The sequence below is a fragment of the Helianthus annuus genome, chromosome 12, assembly GCF_002127325.2.
Source record: "Helianthus annuus cultivar XRQ/B chromosome 12, HanXRQr2.0-SUNRISE, whole genome shotgun sequence".
Lineage (NCBI taxonomy): Eukaryota > Viridiplantae > Streptophyta > Magnoliopsida > Asterales > Asteraceae > Helianthus > Helianthus annuus.
This window is the reverse complement of record NC_035444.2, coordinates 40,921,124-40,939,734: the sequence shown is the minus strand read 5'-3', so window position 1 is coordinate 40,939,734 and position 18,611 is coordinate 40,921,124. Positions and strand designations below refer to the sequence as shown.

Genomic DNA, 18,611 nt, shown 5'->3' with positions numbered 1-18,611 from the left:
ACCATCAATCAAATTCTCTAATCCACTCCCCCTATCAACCAACTTTACAGATATGGCAGCATTAAAGAATCCAACTCCCTCACAGTTTATCATCCAAGTTCAAGTTAATGATCTTGGAGATATCACAAACTGTTTTTGAAATTTTTGATTTTTAATATCAAGTTTCAAATTAATGAACTTGTTTTATTTTCAGAAACACAATCTGCTTACTATAGATTTTGAAACTCAGCAAGTCAGACATCGGTTGTCGAAAATAACGCAGAAGTCAAAATCTTTTTGTATTTTCTGAAAATATAAAGCAGCAAGAAATATGTACAAACATATTTACAAACAATATTTTTGTTTGAGAATGCGATAGAGGATCATATCAGTTTTGACAAGTCACAAGTACCGTTAAGCTTTAAATCATACTCAGAATTAAACAATTCACATAGACTGTTTCTAAATTCTCACACAATTTTCAATTTACTCAGGATACTATTTAGATGTCTTATGAACTTAGTTCATTCATGTGTCCCACCTCTTGAATATACTCCCGTATCCAGAATCTCAACATTAAGACATACAGGTGATTATACTACAATGATGTCTGTACATAATTTAGGGAATGCGAGGACTGAGGGATCTCAGGTCGATACTTCCGTATACGCAGAGAGATATCAGTTTCGACTTTTGCAATTTGTCCCCTTTAGAGGATCTTTTAGCTACAACAGAAGATTATCAATTTTATTGTCTAATCAACTGAGGGCTAATGCTATGTTTCAAGCATTTCAGGCAAAGCATTATCCAAGGACTAGGTCAGAACTTCCGTTTAGCAGAAGTCCCGGAATAATACCCCAGACATCAACGAGTATAAAAACCTAGTAACTCAAAATAAGAGACCTTTCAAACGAGATTTCAGGGGTTACCTATATATCCAAGTAGTGTTCCCCACAAACTTCACAAGTTTGAAATTTTAAGTTTATATCCCGAATAAATCTACTAAATGTGTAAAAATCTATCAACATACCATCAGTAAAACTGTTTAACTCTTTATACGTTACAAATCTTTAGCGTACGATAACTGTCTACTGATGTTCTATCATATCCTCTTTTTACGCAAAACTCAAATTTTTGAATTTTATCATGTTTTTGACTTTTTCAAATTTCCTAATGTTTTTGTATTTTCTAACAAATTTTCTCCCCCTAAAATGCAAAACCATTATAGGAAATTTGACAAACCGACACTGATAGCTTTGTCTCGCCATCCATTTTCAGCTAACTATGCACTGAAATTTATTAAAAGCAGTAATTACCCCCATGATTTACAACACATTGATTTTTTTACAGTTTGAAAACTGTTTTTTAATCTGATGAATGTAATCATGTTTGTTCAGCCGTGAGGGTTTCGGCGTATTCAATCAACTTTTATTCTAACAAAATTAAAAACAAACATATTTTTAGTTTTTTTTTAATTTTTCAAGTTTTTAGAGTTTTGAGAATATTGTTTATTTATGTACAAACAACAATCAAACTAAACTCCCTGTTCAACCAAACCAGGGTACTGCAACCTCCTCCTGTGCCAGGTTGCTCCAGCTATCATTCTCACAATCGTCAGCTTCGTTGAGCACCTGCACATTTAAAACTTTATCAATCATTTGAACAATTTAGCCCAGGTCTGTTGGACCTTAGGCATTTCAACACAATAATTTGCATTCAATTTTGGAAAATCTTTGTCATTTAAAATATTTCCAGCTTTGATCTCAACTTTTTCATCTTTTACCGACGACACTTGTTTCTTAGCACTCCACACTTGATCTTTTGGAGTACCTCTTTTGTAAAAGTTTGTTCCTTTTTGACCCTTTTGATTTTGAACAACATTTTTAGGTTTCCAAAACTCTTGAGGTTTTGTCATATCAACAGATGTTCTCCAACTCTGTGTTGTTCTGAATCTGGGTGTGTGAGAATTCCAGGTCTGTCTTGGATCGAACCTGTTTAGGTTTGATTTCCAGTTTTGATTTGAAGCAAACTTGTTCGTATTGTACCTCCAAGTTTGTTTCGAATCAAATCTTGTTGACCTCGATTTCACACTCTCAAATTTCTGTTTTTCAACATCAACAGGCTTTGGATTTGGACACTTTCGTGCAACATGTCCAATTTGGTCACATTTGAAACACACTTGGCCTGTTGTTGTTTTCTTTTCAAAGCCTCAAACTCCTCATTAGACTGTTGTCCAAATTTGAGTTTTTCCTCTTCTTTCAAGTTTTTCCCTTGAACAAAACTCATCTTTTGTTGTTTACTTGGATTCCACTTCTGTTTTCTTTTATAACCCAAACCAGCCTTCATGTTTTTCTTCTTAGAACCAGGTTTGTTATAAAAAGACTTATGACCTTTACCAGTAAACTTCGGAATCTCAGACTTTTGAATCTCAACCATTTTGAAAACTTTATCTACCTTTTCTGAAATCACATTCTGAATCAGGAATACAACATCTAAGAATAATTTGTCCGATCCAATCATGGTATAAACCAATCCCTTTGAATCATCATTCAAATTTTTCTCGGATTTTGTGTTTTTCAGATAACCATCATGAAGATTTCCTTCATCTTCATCCTGTGATGCAGACTTACCTTTTACAGACTCATCTTTCAAAACACTATCAACCACCTTACTTACCACCTCTGAATCATCAGCATCATCAGATTTGGTGTAAGTCACATCGATACTTTCAGGTAATTGGTCAGCTATGTTCAAACCCTTTGCCACATTTTCCTCATCATAAAAAGTATAATTGTTTCTCAATGGTGGTGGTACCTGATGAAATTCTGAACCAATACCCTTTTTGCAATTGTTAGTATCTTTGTCATCTGGTGTGATGTTGAAAATGCGTTCGAGAATGTACGAAGAGTTATGATAACTTTGAAGTTTCGTAACAGTCTTTTCTTTTTCAGCCAAGACTTGTTTAAGATTAGCAATCTCATCAACACATTTGTTCAATTCAATTTGCTTTTCTTTAAACTTTCTTTCATACATTTCTTTAGTGACTAAAGTTTCAGACAATCTTTGATCAAAACTTTTGACTTGGCTTTTCAAAGTATCATAAGCTTCTTGTACTCTCTGACTCGACCATTTTAAAGAATCATACTGTTTTTGTAAATCCTGAAATTTAGTTTCTTTTTCAACACAATCGACACATTTTGCTGTACACAATTGTCGATGAACCTCATTATCATTTTCAAGACCTTGACATTTCTGTGTCAGTTTTTCAACTTTCATTTTCAAAATTTCTTCTGTTTGAATCATTTCTTTACATTTTGTTGTGAAAACATCTTCAAGTTTAACTATGTCACTGTCTTTTGTTTTTATGATATCATCTTTTTTAGTACAGGCTTTGCACATTTCTATGCAATTCCTGCACTTGTTTTCTTTTTCATTGACAGTTTTAGCATTCAATAGGTCAGAAGATTCTCTAACCTCAGTCTCTTCTAGCACCGATTCTTCTGTTTCAGCTTTCTGATCTTCCACTGTTTTCTCCTCTTTTTCTTCCTTAAGTGCTTCCTCGATCTTCTTTTCTTTTTCAACTTTCTGCCCTTCTTCAGCAATCTGTTTTTCTTCAGTTTTCTGTTCTTCTTCAGCAGCAATTTTCACAACAGCCTTAACTTCTTCAATCATCTTCTTCAACTCTTCTTCTTTTCTCTTCTTTATCTCTACCACCTTCGGTAGACTTGCTTCACAAACCTCTCTTATCTTCTTCTCCAAATCAGGCAAATACTCTTTATCAGATAATCTTCGTGTGTTGAAAGTAGCTTGCCTTGGAAGCAGATTTGTTACAGCTTTGAAATCCACTTTTGAAGGCTCTACAACTGGATTACCCCATGGATCCATGTAACATTCCAACTCTTCATTCCATCGTTTGGCTCTTTGAGCTTCTTTGAAAGATTCGTTTAATTTTCCAATTTCCCATCTTGCATAGTCTGCTTTCCACCATCTATCAGGATCAGCATTAGCTACAAAAGCATACCCAACAGCATCTTCTTCAGGTAAAACTTCTTTAATCCAATCATATCCTTCATCGTCGTAGATAACTACAAGAGCCCTTGATTTTTCTTCTGGCTGTTTCAATCTTGGTGGCTCAGACTTATTCTGATGGTAAATCGCTTTCTTGTAGTAATCTTCGTTGAACGGGTTCTCAGAATCATCAGCAGCATACACATTTCTGCACTCGCGCTTGAAATGGCCTTTTTGTTTGCATTTGAAGCATGTCACCTTGGATTTATCAAATCCCAGTTTGGTAGATGGTCCACCAATTGACTTCCTCCCTGTGATCTCCATGAACCGTTGTGCTCGACGAACCGCACTGGCCATGCACCATCTTATGTCCATTAGTTCCATCTCCTAGGGGTCTAATTGATCATAATCTTCTTTCGTCAAATTTGTATTGCCAATCTTCCCTTCAACGAGGCATTCATACGATTCAAGAACAGATGCCAAGAAAACCATCTGTTGTTTTGCCGACTCTTCGCTGAAATTCTGCCCATTCTTCAAATCAACTGCGATATTACACTGGAATAGATTCTTTGAAGCAGATTGGTCTGAAGTGTTTGAAGAAGATCCACTGTGAAAGCCACTGTGAAGACTTTCATTGTTCACTGAATTTGATCTTTCTACAGAGAACGCTGTTCTTGGAGATCCAGCCTGCGGTATATTTCCTCTGTAGTAAAGTTCCACATTCTGTTGATAAGCTAAACTGTTGACTTTGGATCTTTTCATTTCCAACTCATGGCTTTCAAGCCTTTCAATCAGCAAATCCACTTTTAGATCATCAGCCCTGATTGTATTCTTCAGCATTAGAGCGAAGTATTGCCAATCTTGATCATTGGGCAATGAATCAAACAATTTATCCACCATCTCTTCTTCAGAATATTTGATTTCATATCTAGCCAGCTCCATTTTCAGATGTCCAAATCTCTCAATCATTTTACAAACATATTCATTTTTCATACAACTGAATAAATCAAACTCTTTACGCAACAATTTCTTTTTGTTTTTGACAATTTCATTACTACCAACACACTTTTTCCCTAACGCTTCCCACAAACTCTTTGACATTTTTTCTTGTTCAAGTAACGAGATAATATCCTCTGTCACTGACTGTTTGATTAATGTGATCATTCTATATTCAGCTACAACATTTTTATATCAATGTCAGTGAAATCTTTTGGATCTATCAACTCTCCTCCCTCTTTAACTGGTTCAATGTATCCATTTGACAACTTTAACCAGCTTTCAGGAGCGAAAGCTTTTACCCAACCCTCAAATCTGTTTTTCCACCAATTATAGTCTTCGACTTTCATTAGCTTTGGTGGCTTCTGTTGACTTCCGTACATGTTCTCAAACTTCAAATTCTCCGAAATTTCTCTTGAATTTTCTTTCAATTCAGATCTTCTATCTGACGACTCGGAAGTGAAAGCATTGTAGAATGTGTTGTAGAACTCTTCACCGTTGTTTGACATCTTTAATCACCTGAAAGCAAACAAACAAACTTAATCAGATTAAACAGTATCAAGAAATCTGAAATTCACTGACACTCGATTGTCGTGAACTAATCTTGACACGATAAAGTTCACTTTCGAATGAAATATGACACACGGGCGAAATCAGATGGAACGGATGAGCGAAACCCAAGTTGACAAATAAGCGGATCCCCTATTGGACAAATAAGCGGAACTACAATGACAGATTAGCGAAACCACTCATTTTCATGTCCATTGGAGCGAAACCTTGAAGCGAAACCACTCATTTTCATGTCCAAGCTCTGATACCACTTGTAGGATCGTTGTTGACCCCGAACGTGTCGATCAGAAGAGTTGTTTATCCAATCCATAGGCGGAATCAATGAATTAGACGCTCAAACTAATTATAATAGCTCTTGTATTGATATAATACTGTTTACAACCTTAGAGCAATTCGGCAGCACTTCGTTACACTCTCGAAGAACCCTGTACCGAATAAGCGAAACATGCACCTATATATAGTGGAAGAGGTTTCGCTTATATGGACACGTCCATATAAGCGGAACTACTTGCTAGTGGTTTCGCTTATATGGACATTGTCCATATAAGCGGAACTACTTGCTTATCCACCAAGTTTCGTTTCTTGAACCTCGTGCACTTGATATTCTATCCTATCCTATTACATGATACAAGACGAAGTCAATAGACGTGATGCACTAACATCGTGTCACCAGCAGAACCACCCGATCATATCCATCTCCACTAGGCAATAATGCCTACACACCAATTCAAGAGGAAATCTTATAAATCTGGAAAAAAACTCCCTTTGTGGGAATCGAACACATGACCTAATGGTCATAAGCCTTATCCCACCACCAAGATACCACTAGGCTATAATGTCATGGGTAACTTATAAAATAATTAATTTGTATATAAATAATCACCTTAAGATATAATCATATTTGTCTACCGTATCTTTTAAAGGTTTATGAAACAAAAGTGATACTATATATAGATAAACTTTATGAAAAAAATAGAAATCACTTTTAGCATTAATCCTATATTTTTTGGGTTTAATGATACCATCTTTCTGGTTTATTTTTTAAATTTCATTTTTGCGTAAGTCTACAAGTTGCGAATTAATTGTTACAACGTGTGTAATTGGTTCAACAATTTTTTACATCTATTTTTTTTCAATTTAACGGTCCAGTTATATCACGCTGGTTCTAAATTCTCGTTTTAATATTATTGATTAAGTTCTTAGGTTCTATCCACTTTTTAGATTAAAATTATTTTTCTTTTTTTATTGTTTTAACTAGTGTTTCTTATTCATGAAAATTTCAATAGTTTTACGTCTATTTTGGTTCGTTTGACAGTCATGTCACAATGCACGGATCCTAAAAACTCATATATATTAATTATCAACTTCTCTATCCATTATTGGTTCTACATTAGGCTTTGTAAAGATGTTCTAATTTTCTTCCTTTTCCTTTTTTAGTTTTAAACTAGCCTAAGATCCCGCGAGTTTCACGGATGGCTTAACACAAACATATAATATCTATCGGCATTGAAGCCCATGTAGATCATATTTTTTTAGGCTTTTCCAAACTTAGGCTTCACGTCTAAGGGTTAAAACAGGTCCCAAACAGACAATACACCACCCTAACCGGTACAAACCCATAGCCGAACAGAGTGATCACTTCCCTTTCCAAAAACCTGTTACATACAAGTGAACCTTTAATAGATCAACGAAAGGTCATGGTTTTCATCTTTTGATTGACATCAAGTTTATATAAACTTCAGTATCTAAATTCTTATTTAAATTTATATTAGTTCATATAAAACTTTGCTTACATATGTATAAACTCAAACATGTCTTTTTAAGAAACAAATTAGAGCAGTTTTTAATGTATCAGTAAACAACACAAATAGTACAATGATTTCTAAGTTCAACTCTTACCAGCAAGAAGTAGCTTCATCCAATCACTTGTCCGACACGGATGTAACGTGTATCTTTATATTTATACGGGTGCTCCTACAATTAAAGTAATGGAAATATAAATTAACATAAAAGCATTATATATATATAAATTTTAGGATGATATTAAAATTACCGATATTCCACCACGATAAACGATATCTCAAATATCGGTCCTTGACCGATATCCGATATTTTACCGCATTAACTCCTTAGACGATCACACCCTGCACCAAATACCATTCCTTATAATGTATAAATGATCCTGGTCAATCTAGCTAAGGTGACCCGAGCCTAATCGAGTTGGCTTGGTTTGTTTTGTAAGGGAGCCTACCCCAAGCTCAATGTTCAGCCACGTTCAGAACTGGTTTAAGGGCCGATTTCAAGAGCAAATGTTTAATGGTTAAATTTGAAAGGAAATGTATAAATAAATCTGTTTGGTAATTGTTGTTCATCTCTCCAACCATGTCAGCATGTACGACACACATAAACGGTCTGTTGGTTGGTTCAAGTCCCAATGCCAGTTCATAAATTAGTTACAGTCCATAAGTGAAGTTGCCAAATGCAACATAGATCATTGTGCGTGCTGGGTTTCACAAACTCATATGCTTTTCATATAATTAAAATGCAAGCAGTGATTAGTAGATAAAAACAAACACTAACCCATGGATCTTCAGTTAAATCAAGTGTCCATTTGGCTAAATATACGCCTGAGGCAGCAATGAAAGATGGTAGAAACCTTATGAAACTGCAACCGATTTGAATTATGCCAAATAGTTTGCCTTGGATTCTAGTACTATAACTTGAGCTGTAATTCATGCCCTTGTTTAGTTTCATAATTGTAATCATGACAACAAAAGCAATTAATAATTCAATGTAGAATATTATTTCCAAATCCGTAGGATATAACCAGCTAACTTGTTAGGATCTGAGGCTGTCATGATTCGTGTTTGTTTGCATAAAACTAATAAGTGCAGCGGAAATGAGTAGCAAACTTTGTAAACACATTCAAAGGAAAGTATAGATTGATAAACAATTGCTTTTCATTGAGTCAAATGATTTACAAAGAAGCAAAAGATTACAGTAAAAGCTTACAATCTAAACTCCCCCTCAGCCTGATACACCAGAGTTGGTTGCACAAGATGAAAGGATGAATTGAGGAGAAGAACTCACTCAAAACGATCAAGTGTAACAGTACAGAGTACTGTCATACTTATAGGCAAACCAAACTACTGATATACTTCAGCTGACGTCACCATGATAGTGACATCTAACGACCTAACAAACTACAAATACTGTCCTATACAAACTACTGTTATGTAACATCTGATATTCACTAACATACAAGACATAAGGAAAACTACTGCTTCACGTTCCACTGTTGTAGCCTTAGCACAGATGTTGAGTCTTCAGTGCTTTCTTCAAAGGTGATCAGTCTTTGAGAGGCCAGTGCTTGAGTCTTCAGCAGCACTTAGGAAACAGCAGTAGATAGAGCAACAGAGTTTGTCTTCAGCAGTTGTTAGGTAATCATCAGAGTTTGGTTTATCAGTTGTTGTAGTTGAGCAGCACTTAGGATTATCAGTTGTTAGATAACCACTATCAAGGGGAGAGATTAGAGTAAACTGCTGCTTATTAGGAGTCCACTGATGGGATCCGGTTTTGGCTTTACATTATCTGTTCCTCTGTTAGGGTTCAATCCCAACAATCTCCCCCTGGAACAGATAATGCCAAAACCCTTCCTTATTCAGGACCTTTATTCTTCATCAGAAGTTCCATTGCTTTTCTTTTAAATTCTTTCTCAAAATCCTTGGAACTTGTATCATCCTCATCCCTGCACAGTGTAAGCTCAAGGAGATCCTGTAGATCTTCAGCACTTAGGCCTAGTGCCTGATTCCTTGATATATGCTTCACATCACCATTGAATCTGAGCAAAGTCAATACGTGGGTCTTTTGATCAGACATCCACTTTAGTATTTTTGAACTCAATGGGTTTCTTGGGAGAGCTTTATTATCTGATGAACTTGAAGTGATTGGCCTAAAGAAGTGAAGAGCAGCATCATGAGCTTCAGACACTCGTATGAATGCTTGTTCAATGATCTTGTTGGCTTCAGCTATATCTGCTTCAAGTTCTTTGTCAATCAGCTCACTGTTTGTGATGCCTGCAGATGACTTTTGGCTTACTACTTTAACCTTTTTGGCAAGGACTTGTAGTTTAGCCAATCTTTCTTTATCTGAAGCTATTTTTTTCATAGCTTCTTCAATCTGTTCAGCTTCTTTGTTCTTATCTACTCCAGCAGATAGCATTTCCTTCTTTTCTTTACTAAGCTTTGTGACAAAATCTTCTGCTGTGCTGATCTGTGTTTCGAAAAGTTTTACTTGCTCTTGAAGCTTTTTGTAGTCAGACCTTTTAGGAGAGTTAGAGGCTTTCATCCTCTGCTTCTCAAGTCTTTCATAAGCTTCATCAGTTTGTTGCCTAGACCATTTTGATATGGCTTCAGTAGTGCCTATCTTAGCATCCACCAACTCCCTTTTCTTTCTTTTATACTCAGCAGTGAGATCAGCAATGAGTCTTTTGTACTTACTCCAGTTTGGAGCAGTTTTCTTCTTTGAAGGATCATTTTTGACTCTTTGGATCCTTTCAGCCTCATGCTTCAAGGCTACTAAAGGCCATTCTTTAAACTGAGATTCTTCAGCAGGGTAGAACTTTTCTTTCATGATGAAGGCTAGAAGTTGTATTCTTAGTTTCTTCTTTTGATCATCCTTTTCCTTTTCTAGTTCCTGTGCAAATTCTTCCATCTGCTTAACCTTTACAAGGTAGAACTCCAGTCTATTTGCAATGCCTTCTTCGCTTAGCCTTTCTTTCTCACTGTCAACCTTGGCTTTAACTTTAGCTTGCCTTGCCTTTATCTTGAGATAATCATTTATATCTTCTGGGGCTATATAGCCGATGAGTGAGGAGAATTTTCTTTTTGATGGGTCTGCTTCTGTGTAAAACTGCCTCATCTCATCTTTGATGGCTTCTAGTTCCAGTGGATACATTGCAGCATTTGGATCATGACTACCTTCATCAGCAGTGATTGGCTTTCTTTTTCTTTTTAGGAGCTGTGGTTGTGATATAGGAAGAATTAGGGCAGTTGTGGATGTCTGACTAACAGTGGTTGAAACAACTGGTGTCTCAACTGCTGTTGTCATTACAACTACTGATGTATCAGTTGTTGTCTTCTGCTTTTGAGCAGGGGATGGAGAATGGGAAATGATATTTGAAGGTGGTGATGGTGGTGGTGACTCATCATCAGGAATGAAGACCCTTCTCCTTTTTGAAGAAGAGGCTGATGATGTTTTGGGTGGATCAGTGGTTTGAGATTGGATGGTGGTGGATTGTGATTGACTAACAGTGGTTGAAACAACTGGTGCTTCAATCACTGTTGTCACTACAGCAGATGTTGTAACATCTGCTGTCTTCTGCTTTATGGCAGGAGGCAGTGGTGGTGTGGCTTTGGATGATGGTGGTTTGGTGGTTTTTGGTTTTGATGAGGATTTTTGTGTTGTAGACACAGATGGTGGTGGAACAGTAGTTGTGATGGTGTGTGATGAGGTGGTGTGTGTTGGAGGTGTGTGTGTTGATGAGATGGCAGCTGTTTGGCTACTTGCAGCAGTTTTTGTAACTGCTGGTGTATCAGCTGTTTTGGGTTTCTCAGGTTCAATGTGCATCCCATCTTCTATACCTTTCTTTTTCAACCTGTTTTTCTCCCCCTTTTTTGGCATTATCTGCCAGGGGTGTATCCATGAAGAAAATGGCAGATGGAGCTTTCTCACTTTGAGCATTCTGTTGAATGCTGGCCTTTATAGCCTTGATATCAGCTTGAGTATCTTTGAACCGAGATTCAACCATGTTGGTCAACATTTGCACTTGAAGAGCATGCTTTTTAGCAGCCATTTGTTGTTGTTGTTCAAGCAGTGGTTGGAGGATGTTCCATAGCTCATTTGCAGCAAATGCATGTGGAGCAGGTGCTTGAGCAGGAGGAGCAGATGATTGGGCTATTTGAGCTTGTAACAGCTGCTGCACCATATCTTTTATTTCTGCAACTGAAGATTCCAGGTTTTCAACTCTGGCCGTCAATTCATTATATCTTGAATCATCACCTGAATTAACATGATCATCTGAATCCCCACCAGCAGTGGTTGTATCAATGTTTGACTTAGGAAGTGAATCCCAAAAATCTTCCATTGATGCCCCTTGTTCTTGGTACTGAGGACTTCTTTCTTCAGCACTTGTTAGTCTTTGGAAAATACCAGTAGGTAAAACATACCTACTGGTGGCTTTCATTAGTGGTATGGAAGAAATTGCCTTCAAGGGAGTCTTACTAATGAAACAACTGTCCAACTGAAGATCTGTTGATCCATCAGTTGTAGTTGCTGCTCCACTTGAACTACCACCAAGAGTTACTTGTAACTCAAGGGGTGTAACCTCCTCAACTGTTGTTGGGATAGCAAAGGTATGTACATCAGACCCAGTCACTTGTGGAGGTATACTCTCAGTAATAGGTGATTGAGAGGAACTGGTTTGTGTCTGTGCCATATCAACTGCATGCAACAGGGGCATTATTGATTGTGGTAATATTATTGGTGAGGGTGTGGGGGCAGAAAGAGACATGTCCTTGGGATCAGGACTGTGGAAGATAGATCCGAGTGGACCTAGAGCTTCATATTGTGGTGTCCCTGTGCTTACAACTTGATCCTTTTGTGAGGATGCAAGAGGAGTTTTAGGCTGGGGTTGAGATCTTTCTTCCAACTGCTGTGAGGAAGTAGCAGCAGTGGTTTCTTGTGACTTTTGTGTTGTCACTGGCAGTTGCTCTGGGATCTCATCTTCCAGAGTTGCCTTTGTTTTGGGTTTGGTGGGTTTTCTGGATGGTTTTCTTTTGGTCTTTTTGGTGGTGGCAGGTGTGGGTTTCAGAGCAGTGGGTCTGCTACTCTGATCACCTGGAGCAGTGGGCTCAGCAGTGGTTGCTTCAGGGTGAGTGGCAGTTTCTAAAACCTGCTCTGCTTCTTTTGTTTTTAATTTTATTGGTGCCATCATTCTTGAAAAAGTTTCTTTTGTTAAAAAGTTTATTTTGAATGAGACACTTTGTTTGGGCAGTTCTGCTTCTTTCTCTACAAATGTTTGTTCAAAATAATAGCTTAGAATTCTCGGAAAGAGCAGAAAAGCTTTATTATCAACGTTCTTTACCAAATCATCAAATATTACCTGGGAGTAATTAAAGTTTTTGTCGTTTAAAATTGCATACCCCAGGCATTGGATTTTTGTTGGTATCTCATTGAAGGACGTTGTTTTATTTGAAACACACATGAGCAGTGTGTGAAATAAAAATCTGGGTGCAGAAGGGAAGTAACCCATTTGAAGGGTATCTACCTTTGGTTGTTCTGCATAACCCCTGTTCATGAAATCCTTTACCAACTCGTCTTTTGTAAAAGAGGTTTTTCCATTTAAATCATCGAGTTTAAAGGTTTCAGAGATAGATTTCGGAGAGATTTTTACCTTCTTACCCTGTATCGAGGAGTTGATGGCGGCGGTGATATCTCCTTGTTTTTCAAGGGTGGCATTTTTCCAAATCTCTCTATGGGTATCAAGGTAAATAGGAGCGTCTGCTGTTATCAAAGTTTTGTACTTTGATTCAGAAATGATGTCAAGGATGGAGTCGAATGTGTGGTTATCGGTGGGTTTTGTGAGTATACCCACATAATTATGTGGAGCTTTGTAGCGTATCTCCATGGTTTCTGCGGCCATTTCAGTGGCTTCTGCTGTTTTGGAGGAAGATGATGAAGGTTTTGATTTTGATTTCGATTTTGGCTTCATCATTTTTGATGATGAATATCGAAGAAGATTTTTGGAGTTATGAGAGGGAAACTGTTTTGTGAAGAGAATGTTTGGAATTCAATTCGACAGTGTAATCCTCTGTTTGGATTTAATCAGGGTTTTATTTAGGGAAAAAGTGATTGCTGATGTGGCAGTTTGATCTGAAGGCTAAAAACGGACCACGTGTCAAACATCTGATGAAATGGTAAATGATGGAAGACAGTTGTTTTAACAACTACTGATGGTTCAGGCATCAGTAGTTACAACGGTAATAAAATGAAACAGTGGATGTATCAGTGGATGAAACAATGATTTTAACATCAGTGTTATTGAAGAACAGAGGTTGACACTTTAATAGTGGACAGACTTTAGAGAGCAGATGTTTAGGCACAACAGCATTTTAGATACAACAGTGGATAGAACAATATGTATAACAACTGGTTGTGCAGCAGTGTTTTGACCACCGACTGATAATTTTAGCATCTGTTTGTTCAGATGTAGGAATCTATCATCTGTTTAGTACCAGTAATGCTATTCTTGACGAAATGCATTTTAGATGTAAATTATCAAGACTAAATTACCAGCAGTTATCTGCAAGGAAACTTGTTCAAGGTTTTGCCAAATGTCTATTGTTTAGACAATGGTTCAGCATCCCAGATGATGAGGGCATTTCTACTAGAGCTGCTCATTTTGTGTCTAATTACTGGAACTAGAACATGAGTATCTCAGTAGTCTAAGTCAATTTTCAATCAATTTATGATCAGTGAAAACCTAACTTGAGCTTAACATGACCTTGGTATGTATGTCATTTCCTTTTGACCAGTTTTAGGGATAGTAATTACACAAAAAAACAAGGTAATTATATCCAAACCAGAGATGAACTTTTACTATAAAAAATGAGTAAAAGAACATAATATATAAAAATATATCTGGTCTTTATTTCGGAGAAACAATACCTTAACAAAAATTAAAGGAAGTTTTGAAAATTATCAAAAGGATTTGACAGTTATCAGTGAATTCATGATCATATTATTCTCAAGTTATTTTGACCATTGTTTGGGTCATTTTCTTGTCAATTGATTGAAATTCAATTTAAGTACAATCACTAGAGATGCTAATTGTTACCAGAACAGTTCCTGTTTTGATGAATGCACACAGTTTCATAATAACCACTGATGATCTAATATTAATCCTCACGAGTGCTTTATACTAATACTCTTTTCTTTTGATTTCAAAAGTTTTTGAGATAGTCACACTTTGAGATTAATTCATTTTCCTTTTCCCTATACCCGGTTTATTCATATGTTCAGAAATACTCACTAGGAGATTTTATTTTGAACATACCTTGTCCATAATCATTTTGAAGCAATGTTTTAAGAAATCTGACCATGTTTGAGCATGTTTTAGTTCAGATCTCACATTACTTATGATTAGGACTGTTTTGACATTTTATTTTTCTCAATATGTGTTAGACAAGGTTGATTTGGTCCTTTTGAAGGTACTCAACTTGCTTTTGAACACATGAGAGATTTTGACTAAAGTTTTTCTGCCTCTTTTCAATATCAGCAGTATGCAGGTGTTTTTAGATGAACACAAGTTTTGCTGATCTGAGGTACATACTTTAGTGTTTATTAAGAACATCACAAATATCGAAACAACAATTGAAATCAATTTTGAAACATTGAACGATCTCATAATTTATCAGATATTTTGCAAATCTGAAAACTATAAGTGACATATGTATGAAAAAATTTGTTGTGTGAGATTTGTGTGTCATATGACATCTTGGTTGATTTACAGAGTTTTTGAATAACCATTTTGACCATGATTTGTTCATTACTCTGTTTTTCAACTGAATGCAACCAACCTTAGTATCAATGAATTTTGAGCTGAACTGTTATGTCAAATTGATTGTTAGATCGAATTTGACTGTCCAAGCTCTGATACCAATTGTTAGGATCTGAGGCTGTCATGATTCGTGTTTGTTTGCATAAAACTAATAAGTGCAGCGGAAATGAGTAGCAAACTTTGTAAACACATTCAAAGGAAAGTATAGATTGATAAACAATTGTTTTTCATTGAGTCAAATGATTTACAAAGAAGCAAAAGATTACAGTAAAAGCTTACAATCTAAACTCCCCCTCAGCCTGATACACCAGAGTTGGTTGCACAAGATGAAAGGATGAATTGAGGAGAAGAACTCACTCAAAACGATCAAGTGTAACAGTACAGAGTACTGTCATACTTATAGGCAAACCAAACTACTGATATACTTCAGCTGACGTCACCATGATAGTGACATCTAACGACCTAACAAACTACAAATACTGTCCTATACAAACTACTGTTATGTAACATCTGATATGCACTAACATACAAGACATAAGGAAAACTACTGCTTCACGTTCCACTGTTGTAGCCTTAGCACAGATGTTGAGTCTTCAGTGCTTTCTTCAAAGGTGATCAGTCTTTGAGAGGCCAGTGCTTGAGTCTTTAGCAGCACTTAGGAAACAGCAGTAGATAGAGCAACAGAGTTTGTCTTCAGCAGTTGTTAGGTAATCATCAGAGTTTGGTTTATCAGTTGTTGTAGTTGAGCAACACTTAGGATTATCAGTTGTTAGATAACCACTGTCAAGGGGAGAGATTAGAGTAAACTGCTGCTTATTAGGAGTCCACTGATGGGATCCGGTTTTGGCTTTACATTATCTGTTCCTCTATTAGGGTTCAATCCCAACATAACTAATCTATAAAAACTTAAGGTTAGTTCATTAGAACTATATAAACAGACACCCAAACCTCCTTCAAAGAATTATAATAACTCACACGCCAAACAAAATTCCATAAACACATAGCAAATTGAAATTGAAACTTGTACAAAACTCCCTTGCTAATAGCAAATAACATATGAAATATGAAATTACCTGTGCAATAGCCAACAGCCAAATGCCAATACCAGTCACCAAATTCACAATCGCTCCTTGTTGGACTAACTGAATCAATTATCAATAGCTTATGCTCAATTGGTTATGTCTCAGTAGCTGCCAATAATTATGTGAATCGGTTCAGTATAAAAAATTATCAATTAGCGATTACGGTTTAGGGCAAACAGTATGAGTAGATGGCATCCATTATACAAATTTCTAAAAAAGTAGCCATTAACATATTACATACCTAGATTGTCCTTGATAATGTCATTGATTACACCTAATCTTGCCCTTAATCTCACCCCAATTGCCACGCGATTTAGAAAGAAAAGGTTGACGATTTGAAGAATATGGCGAGAACTCGGTCGATAACGGCTCATGCTGTAACAAAATAGCTTTTTTAATAGCCTTGAGAAACTTTCGTTACAACAAAAATTGAGATTGTTCCAACAACATACTAATAATTATGGTTTGGCTTTAGGGTTAACACTTGTAAAACTATGAAATTGAACAATCTCGTAGAGTCAACCACATAATACAAACCATGTTAAAGATTAAAGGTTGGTTACTAAAATTTTAGACAATTAAACCTTAAAGAAAGATGCAGTCATCTGAATGTGTAAATAAACGAAGCCGATAGTCATGTTTAAGCATCTCTACAAAAAGATGATAAATTTGTAAGGGACTAATATCTTTCAATACATTATCTCAATGTTATGGATTAGCCATTAGAGCAGCATACAAAACTTATGGTTAGAGTTTAGGCTTAAAACCCATAAAACTATGCAATCAAACATATTTATTATTTAATTTGAAAGTCCTATTTTTTTTTCTTTGTATAATGAAGCCACCACTGCATTTTAGTGTGAATAACATAAAGGTCAAAAAAAGGTACGTTATTGTCTTATCACAATTATAAACTTTATAATATATATTGTAAAGTGTTTTTAATACATTTCCGGTTTTCATCCGGCTGTTACTTCAGCGAGGCATCTCGTGTGAAAGCAGTACGGTTTCCGGGGGAACGCCGTAACCAAGTCTGATCAACCCAGTGCGGACCCAGTTAAGACAACGTAGTCTGGATAGATCTTGGCTAGGGCCGCCGTTTAAGCAGTGTGACATTGGATCACTCAAAAAGAAAGTCACCGTTCAAAAAAAATATCCATAAATAATGCAAGATGCGTATTTACAGCCATGTTATAAATTAATCAACCTTATAGTAAGGTCTTATACGGAATTATGGTTATGTACCCTCTTTGGCTCATTAATCCCATTTTTATCGTAGAGTAATTATAATCACTCTACAAAATAAATCTTTTTCTTCACTTCTCACATTAAGGATATTTTGTATGTTAGACTCATTTCTAAAATAACTTAATTAACCCTATTTATGTAACTCCTACTTATTTGTTAAGCATCTTGCTATTCTTCTTTATAATATTTACGTTTTATTGTTGTAAAATGTTTTGAAGGAAATATATGTTATAAATTCATTATTCATGGATGATGGTAATAATAAAAAGTTTATTTAATTGTAAGAGAAACTATTATTCATTTAACATTGACATTTAATTTTATCAAAAATAATGACATGAAAAATATAAAACGTAGGCGTTATAATTACATAAGGGTTGTTCTGTCATTCTTAGAAAGATATAGCCTGGGGAAATGATAATTTTACTAAAGTTGAAGTTAAAAGATAAAAGGAAAAAAAATTAGGTTCAGGTCACCCAGAACTCAAGACCACACTTCCTGTTGTACCAACTAACAACAAAGCAATCTATCAACTGTGCCAAATCTATAAATGTTTTTATATAAAAGTAATTTCAAAATTTTAAAAACTACTATTCACATAGCCACGTCATCCCTATGAATATTTCTACGAAGTATACTGATTTAGTTGAAGAGAAAGATTAGAGTGTTAATGTTAAAACAAAAATTACAAATGTTTATACAGTTCGTGTACTTATTTAGTTATGTTTAGTTGTGTATTAAACATTCTTATGCATTCGCATTGTATATAGAGATCAAGATACCGGTAAAATGAAACATTTAATGGACTGTAAGTGTTTGTGAGTCAACTCGACCCGGCCTTGACCATAAAAGATGACTTAAATCTGTTACCCGACCTTCCATCTAAAAGAAATAAACTCACCTTGGTTTTGCATTTCAACTCCTTAAGTTCAGCCTCGATTAATTGATCAACAAACTTGCTTTTTTATGACTTCTTCATAGTTAGACTTGTTTGTTTCTACACATTTTGGTTCCTTTTGTTGCCTCTCATCAACACCACCATTTACGTCCATAGGAGCAAATTTTTAAGTACCAAACACATAAAGATATCTGCAAAAATGCTGCAAAAT

At 35.9% G+C, this 18,611-nt stretch overlaps 1 long non-coding RNA gene across 1 annotated transcript; it reads right to left on the bottom strand.

The window, feature by feature from the left end:
- Window positions 1–16,016: 16,016 nt before the first annotated feature.
- On the bottom strand, window positions 16,017–18,611 carry LOC110867463. Its single transcript, XR_002551617.2, has 3 exons — window positions 18,404–18,611; window positions 16,496–16,629; window positions 16,017–16,362 (listed from the first exon to the last, which is right to left on the bottom strand). It is a non-coding gene; the product is annotated as an uncharacterized LOC110867463 (long non-coding RNA).